The sequence below is a fragment of the Papio anubis genome, chromosome 12 (genome assembly GCF_008728515.1).
Source record: "Papio anubis isolate 15944 chromosome 12, Panubis1.0, whole genome shotgun sequence".
Lineage (NCBI taxonomy): Eukaryota > Metazoa > Chordata > Mammalia > Primates > Cercopithecidae > Papio > Papio anubis.
The window spans coordinates 5151747-5158636 of NC_044987.1; the positions used below are offsets into that span (position 1 = coordinate 5151747).

At 45.7% G+C, this 6890-nt stretch overlaps 1 long non-coding RNA gene across 4 annotated transcripts in view; it reads left to right on the forward strand.

Moving 5' to 3' along the window:
- Positions 1–6420, forward strand: part of LOC103878016 — a 114725-nt gene extending 108305 nt beyond the window's left edge. Inside the window, exon 4 of one of the 4 annotated variants that reach the window (XR_002517316.2) lies at positions 5047–6420. This is a non-coding gene — a long non-coding RNA (uncharacterized LOC103878016). Of the gene's footprint in view, positions 1–112; positions 3522–5046 lie in introns of those variants that run through there. The other 3 variants (XR_004177293.1, XR_004177292.1, XR_002517317.2) reach the window with 3 other exon arrangements.
- The last annotated feature ends 470 nt before the right edge of the window (positions 6421–6890 follow it).

Sequence of the window (6890 nt, forward strand, 5' to 3'; positions counted from 1 at the left end):
GAATGGAATGTGTCCTTGTTCCTACAGAGCCTCTTGGGGGCAACTCTGACTTTATCACCAATCTTCCTGTCTTTCAAAGCAAGGGCTGACAACTGTGATTTCTCATCTCCAGGTGTGAAGGAAATTGCCCCTTGTAAGTGTCTGCACATCTCAGGCCCTTTCCCCCCCAGGGTGGCTCAGTGCCTGTCAGCTGAATTTGCACTAATGAGATTAAAGTCAGTATGTTGGAACTTTCCAACATTTTTGCCCAGATCAGTCCAAAATTCCTAAGGTAAGAACTGCCTGAATCAATATAGTAGTGATTTCAAATCTTAAACTGTCCCTTTCAGGGCATTTCAGTCATTTTATGGAAACAAGAGAGCAGTTGAGGGGGGCCCTGGAAACAAAAGTGTATAAACAGAGGTGCAGGGTGGGGGCTGAGGCTGGCTTCTCAGGTGGCAAAGGTATTTCAAGCCCTATATGGTAAAGTTCACTTTGCTTATTCCTTTCTCCTTTTAGTTGGGGTTTCACTCCACAGAGGCTTGTCCAAGGCCTCACAGCAGTTTTGCTGAAAAAGTAAGCAATCAGAACGGAATGCAGGGGTGTCCTGAAGGGCAAGGGAGGAGGCACACCCTGGACCTTCATGAAGAGAGTGAGACTCCTAGGGGTTGATGACACAGGGGACATCAGGGGATGATTTTGAAATGGGTTCTCTAACCATCAGCCCCTGGAGAAGGGGATATTGAAGGCCTGGTGAGTGGGAAGATGGGGAGGAGAATTCACAGTTGTTGAAGTGATCATGGACTTAGAAAGAGTCTTGGAGAAACAGCAGATACCTGAATTCTTGTCTTAGCTCCATTGTGTGACTTTGGGCTAGTTATAGCATCCTTCTGGGCCTCAGTTTCCTTAGATCGAAATGAGGGCACAGCACCACCGACCTTCCTTCCATTCTCTTCTGAGACGCTAAGTGAAAGAGTCACGTTCCCTACTTTTGCTCCCTCCTGAGATGTGAGCTCCCTGAAGTCTGAGGCTGTAGCTGTGTCCTGAGCTGTGCTTTAGTTTGCTGGGGTCAGCAATGACCTTGCTGCAAACACATTGACAGCAGCCCGTGGGAAGGCTAAGAACGGCCTGTGGTGATGGAGCACATTCTGCAAGCCAGGGCTCTAGAGCAAATGGTGCTACCAGAGGCAGCCCTATGGACTCGACTACAAGCTAAGCTTGCTTCAGGAGGCTGAAACACACACATACACACACACACACACACACACGCAGAGTCCTCAGCCTCCTGTCCACCTCTAGGTCTTTGGTCCCACCCTCTGCTTATGGACTCCACTCCTTCTCAACTTTTTTCCAATTCCATCCATAGCCAAAGACCTTTCTCCATGATGATTCCTTTTCTTGTGTTGATTGCTGTTGTTGATGCATGCCTCCATATGTCCGCTCCCCACAATGTAAGATGCCCTTGACTACGTAAATGACTTCATTGTCTGCCAGAGTGGCAAGATGTTGGGTAGAAATCAGGAAGAAATTGTGGCACATGCTTGAACATAGAGGAACCTTGAGGACCTTATGCTAATTGAAGTAAGCTAGACAAAAAAGGACAAATATCACACAATTCCACTTACAGGAGGTACCTAGAGTAGTCCAGTTCATAAAGAAAGCAGAATAATGGTTTCTACTTTCATTGAATGGGGCCAGGAGAAAGGGGGTTGGGGAAGTCATCTTTTATTGGCTACAGTTTCCCTTTGGGAAGATGAAGAGGTTTTGGAGATGGTGGTGGTGATGATTGCCCAACAATGTGAATGTACTTAATGCTACAGAACTAATACATTTTTAAATGGTTAAAATGGTAAGTTTTATGTTATATTTAAATACTGAAATTTATATTTCACCATAAAAACTATGGAGGACTAAATTCCTGCACCAAAGAAACTGGTTTCGTCTTCTGGGCTTCTTCAGCCAGGTTGTCAAGTTCTGGAAGCCGACTAATCCTTTGTTTATTGTACTTTTTCATCAGGTCTGGTGACTTCCCATTTGCACAGTTAATAGGTAGAGTCTAGAGATACTGACACTGGGCTTGGTTTTGAATTTTCAATACTTTTTTGTACAGTAGTTATCCATGGTTCTTGACATCCATTGCCACACAGAAAAGTGCTTTGCTCAACAGTACAAGGAGGCAGTGATTCGGTGATATAGGACTCAGGTGAAGAGGAGGTGAATTTGCAGGGTGAAGAAGAGGACAGAAATAATGGGGTTGGTAGGAGTGTGGAGCCATGCTCTAGTGGCTCAAAAGGAAAGAGGACAGTGGACATAGAGACAGTAAGCGGGAGCTAAGGTTCCTGTGTAAGTCGGGGGCACACCCTCTTGGAGGCTGCCAGTTCCAAATGTGAATGACTCATAGGAGCCATCCACAGCATTGTAATTCCATCAATATCTAGGTTCATTGATATCTCAGGAGAATAATGTCTTCTTATCTCCTTACTCTCCATCTCTCTGGTTCCTATCAATCTATGTCACTTCCCATCACTGCTTTCCATTTGCGCCAAGGCTTGAGTGCCAGGGGCACCCTGCTAATTAATTACCTTGACCTGTGAGCACAGGTGTGCTCTTGTCAAGATCCCCATGCCTGGGGAAACATCAGCCTTTGGCTCCAACAGCATCTCTATTGGTCCAGGTTCTGAAAGCCTCTCACCTGGGACTCTTCTGGGACATTGGCTGTCCTCATTATCTCAATTAGCATTTCTTTTACACCTACTTTAGAGCAAGAAGTGACCTTGGAAATCATCTAACTCAGTGCTCCTCAAACATCAGTGTGCATGTGGGTCACTGGGGGATCTTTCTGGAGTGCAGGTTCTGATTCAGCAAGTCTTTGGCAGGTAAGGAGGGACCTGAGAGTCCGTAGATCCAACATATTCCCAGGTAGTGTCCATGCTGCTGATCCCTGAACCATACTTTAAGCAGCAAGAATCTAGTCTTGTGATTCTCAGCACTGACCACATGTTACAATCACCTGGGGAGCTTTAGCAAAACACAGTGGCCTGAGCTTTGCTCCTAAGAGATTATTTAGTTGGTCTAGGTACAGCTGGTCGTTATTTGTTTAAAAAGCTCACCATATGATTCTAGTGAGCACACTGTGTTGAAAGCTGGAGCTCTGATCAAATAGCTTGATTTTCCATCTTTCTCATTGAAATTGCCAAAAAAATCTACCTTCACCATCCCACTTTGCCTCTCCTTGGCCTGGAATTTGATTTTCTGTTGTGAGAAAATTACCTGTTATGAAGTCTGCAACAATGAGAAATAACATTTATTGAGCATTTGCTATATGATAGGCATCATTCTAAATCCTTTACAATCTCACAATACCCATGAGTTAGATGCTACTATTACCATACTCATCTTTTTTATAGATGTGACAACTTAGCCACAGAGAAGTAAAGTAACTGGCCGGGTGCTGTGGCTCACACCTGTAATCCCAGCACTTTGGGAGGCTGAGGCAGGCTAATCACGAGGTCAGGAGTTTGAGACCAGCCTGACCAACATGGTGAAACCCTGTCTCTACTAAAAAAAAAAAAAAAAAAAAATAGCTAGGCATAGTGGCAGGCGCCTGTAATCCCAGCTACTTGGGAGGCTGAGGCAGGAGAATCGCTTGAACCTGGGAGGTGGAGGTTGCAGTGAGCTAAGATTGTGCCACTGCACTCCAGCCTGGGCAACAGAGTGAGACTCAATTTAAAAAACAAAGAAGTAAAGTAACTTGCTATTGGTCACATAGCTAGTAAGTGACAGAGCCATGATTGGTGCTCAGGAAGTCTGACCCCAGAGCCAACTCTCTTAACTATTGCGTGATTCGGCCTCCCTGTGCCATGCCAAAGATGTAGCAATGCTGGGTAATGAGGGAGGAAATGTATCCTTTTCAATCAAAACTTGCTTTTTATGTTGATGTGCTATTTTTTTTAAACACATCAGGTTTTTTGGTTATTTGGTTTTTTGGTTATTTTTATGGATCAAGTTTATTTCCATTTCAAAAATCACCAGTGATGCAAAGTTGTGTGTGTGCACTGCTTTTCTATTTTCTATTCTACCCATCCATGCAGCAGGCCTTTGCATTGGAAGGCTGTGCAACTGGAATACTGCTGTTCACTAAGGCATCCTGACCGACGTCCCGGATAACATCTGGGAAGGAGATGCTTGTGGGCCTTGGATTTCAAGCTCCACCTTCCCCTCCGATAGGGTTTGAAGAATTTCACAGGTTCCAATCTGGCAAGATTTATTTGTAGGGTGGCCTCTCACGTAATCTGCCTCATCTTTTTCAGTGGTCCCTTGGCATGCATCCTTCCCTAACAGAGACATTCCCCTTAGCTCATATTTCAGCCCCTACAGATTCATCTCAGATTCTAAGCCACATGGTTTAGTTGCCAGAAACACCAGAGGGTCTTGCCAATAGCGAGTTGTCTGTCTCTTGTAGTGCAGTACACAGCACAGATCCAACAGAGTAAGAAACATTTCTAAACCATCAGTTTAAATAAAGCATCATGAAATGCTCCCAAAGCAAACATACTACAAGATCAGTGTGTTTGGCAAATTGCTAGTATAGCAGTTTGGATTTTGTGCATTTATGACTCTCCTTTAGTGCAGACAATTAAGAATTGACTGGAGTATTCTCATATTAAAAAGACGTAACTGGCCAGGGAATAATTTCATATGGTTCAATCTGAAAGAGAATTTCAAAGCTGGAGGTTTTTTGAGAATCCATCAGACCCTCCTTCAAACATCTGAATGCCTTTTATATCATCCCCTATAAACAATTATCCACACTCTGCATGAATACCTCTAGTGTCAGGGAACTCATCACCTTACAAAGCAGTCACTTCTGTTTTCTGATTATTCCTACCATTAATGTTCTTAGAATGAATTCAAACTAAGTCAATGAAATGTCTATGAGTCAACCCTAGTTCTGCTTTCTAATGTCACATACACCCAAAATCTGGTTCCTCTTCCATTTAACAGCTTGCTTTCAGCAATTTCCAACAGTTCTTATAGCTTCCTGTGTTTTCTTTTTCTCCAAATGAGGTATCATTTTGAAGATCTCTATGGCATGACAAGTCTTCTACTCCCCTGGTCTCTCCCCACATAGCTGAGCTCCGGTTAGAAGCCAGTCCCCTCCAGTGTGGAGTCAGGTGGGGCTGCTCCCTCTGCTTGCACACCCACTTTCTGTCACCAATATGTGCACAAAAGGATACAAATCAAGAGCACTGAGCTTCTGGTCAACCCTGGCAACTCAAGCCAACAGCTTCCCTATGAGCTCATGACATCCTCACACAGAGAAAGCAGCAGCTAGACCTTCACTCCATACCTCCTTTCACGACTGGTTTTGGTCAGGATGCAGCACTGCCAGACGATACCCAGGCGGTTTCATGACGGGCACGTTCTCTGTGTAGCCACAGTGTGAGGCTCTGAGAGGACAGCTGGGCCTCTCAATGAGCAGAGACCCCCGGAAGCCCCAGCAAACACCCAGGCTCCTGGACGCCTCCTTGCTGGGGTTTCCTGACGCTTGGGAGGCAGCATCAGTTCTGGGCATCTTCCCTCTCCTTTTCAGACAAAGTGCAGATCACACAGGCTGACTGCTCCTGCCAGGATCTCCCAGGATGCTACTCTTTCTGTCACTTGATTGTCTTCATTGAGGTTTCAAGGATCCAGAATGAGGGGTCTGTGTATTACCTGTCTTAGACTAAAAGAAATAGGCAGATTCCTTTGGCATCAGCCGAACAAACAGCTAGGCTCAGAATGAACCATCTCCTATTTCAAAACCCTCCTACCTGCCATGCTGGGACTGCTTGCTACCCGCAGCAGGGAGCTTCTCTGGGCAGGGCGTGCCTCCTGTGCTCAGGGCATCCACCTGTACAAGAGGGGTGGGGGCATTGCTCACTGTGCCCATGCCTCAAGCCAGGGGTGGCCGGCCAGCCAGCCCAGATTGTCCGCTGTGCTTCCTTACGAAAGCCCATGAAGTAAGTAAAGGTGACAGCCAATAAGCACATCGAGAGATGCTCAACGTCATTAGCCATCAGGAAGATGCAAACCAAGACCACCATGAGACACCACTTCACACTCCCTAGGATGGCGAAAATAAAAAAGACAGACAATAACAACTGTTGGTGAGGATATGGAGAAACAGGGACCCATAGATACTGCTGGTGGGAATGTAAAGGGGTGCAGCTGCTTTGGAAGCAGCCTGATTCCTCAAACAGTTCCTCAGAATGTTCAATATACAGTTACCATACAGCCCTGCAATCCCACCCCCAGATATATACCCAAGATAAATGAAAACATCTGTCCGCATAAAAACTTGTACGTGAATATGGCCAGGTGCGGTGGCTCATGCCTGTAATCCCACCACTTTGAGAGGTTGAGGGGGGAGGATCACCTGAGGTCAGGAGTTCGAGACCAGCCTGGCCAACATGGTGAAACCCCATCTCTGCTAAAAATACAAAAATTAGCTGGGCATGGTGGTGCACACCTTTAATCCCAGCTACTTGGGAGTCTGAGGCATGAAAATCACTTGAACCTGGGAGGCAGAGGTTGCAGTGAGCCGAGATTGCACCACTGCACTCTGACCTGGGTGACAGAGTGAGACTGTCTCAAAAACAAACAAAGACTTGTACATGAATATTTATAGCAGCATTATTGGTAAGAGCCGAAAGGTGATGGATGGATCAACAAGAGGAATTTAGTATCATTGTATAGTGGATTACTGTTCAGCCCTTAAAGGGAATGAAGCACCGACCATGCTCCAACATGGATAAACGTTGAGAACATCACGCTAAGTGAAAGAAGCCAGTCACAAAAGACAAGAGGTGGCAGGATCCCGCGAGTAGAAAGCATTCCGACTCGGGAGGTCTGTAGAGCGGGAGGGCAGA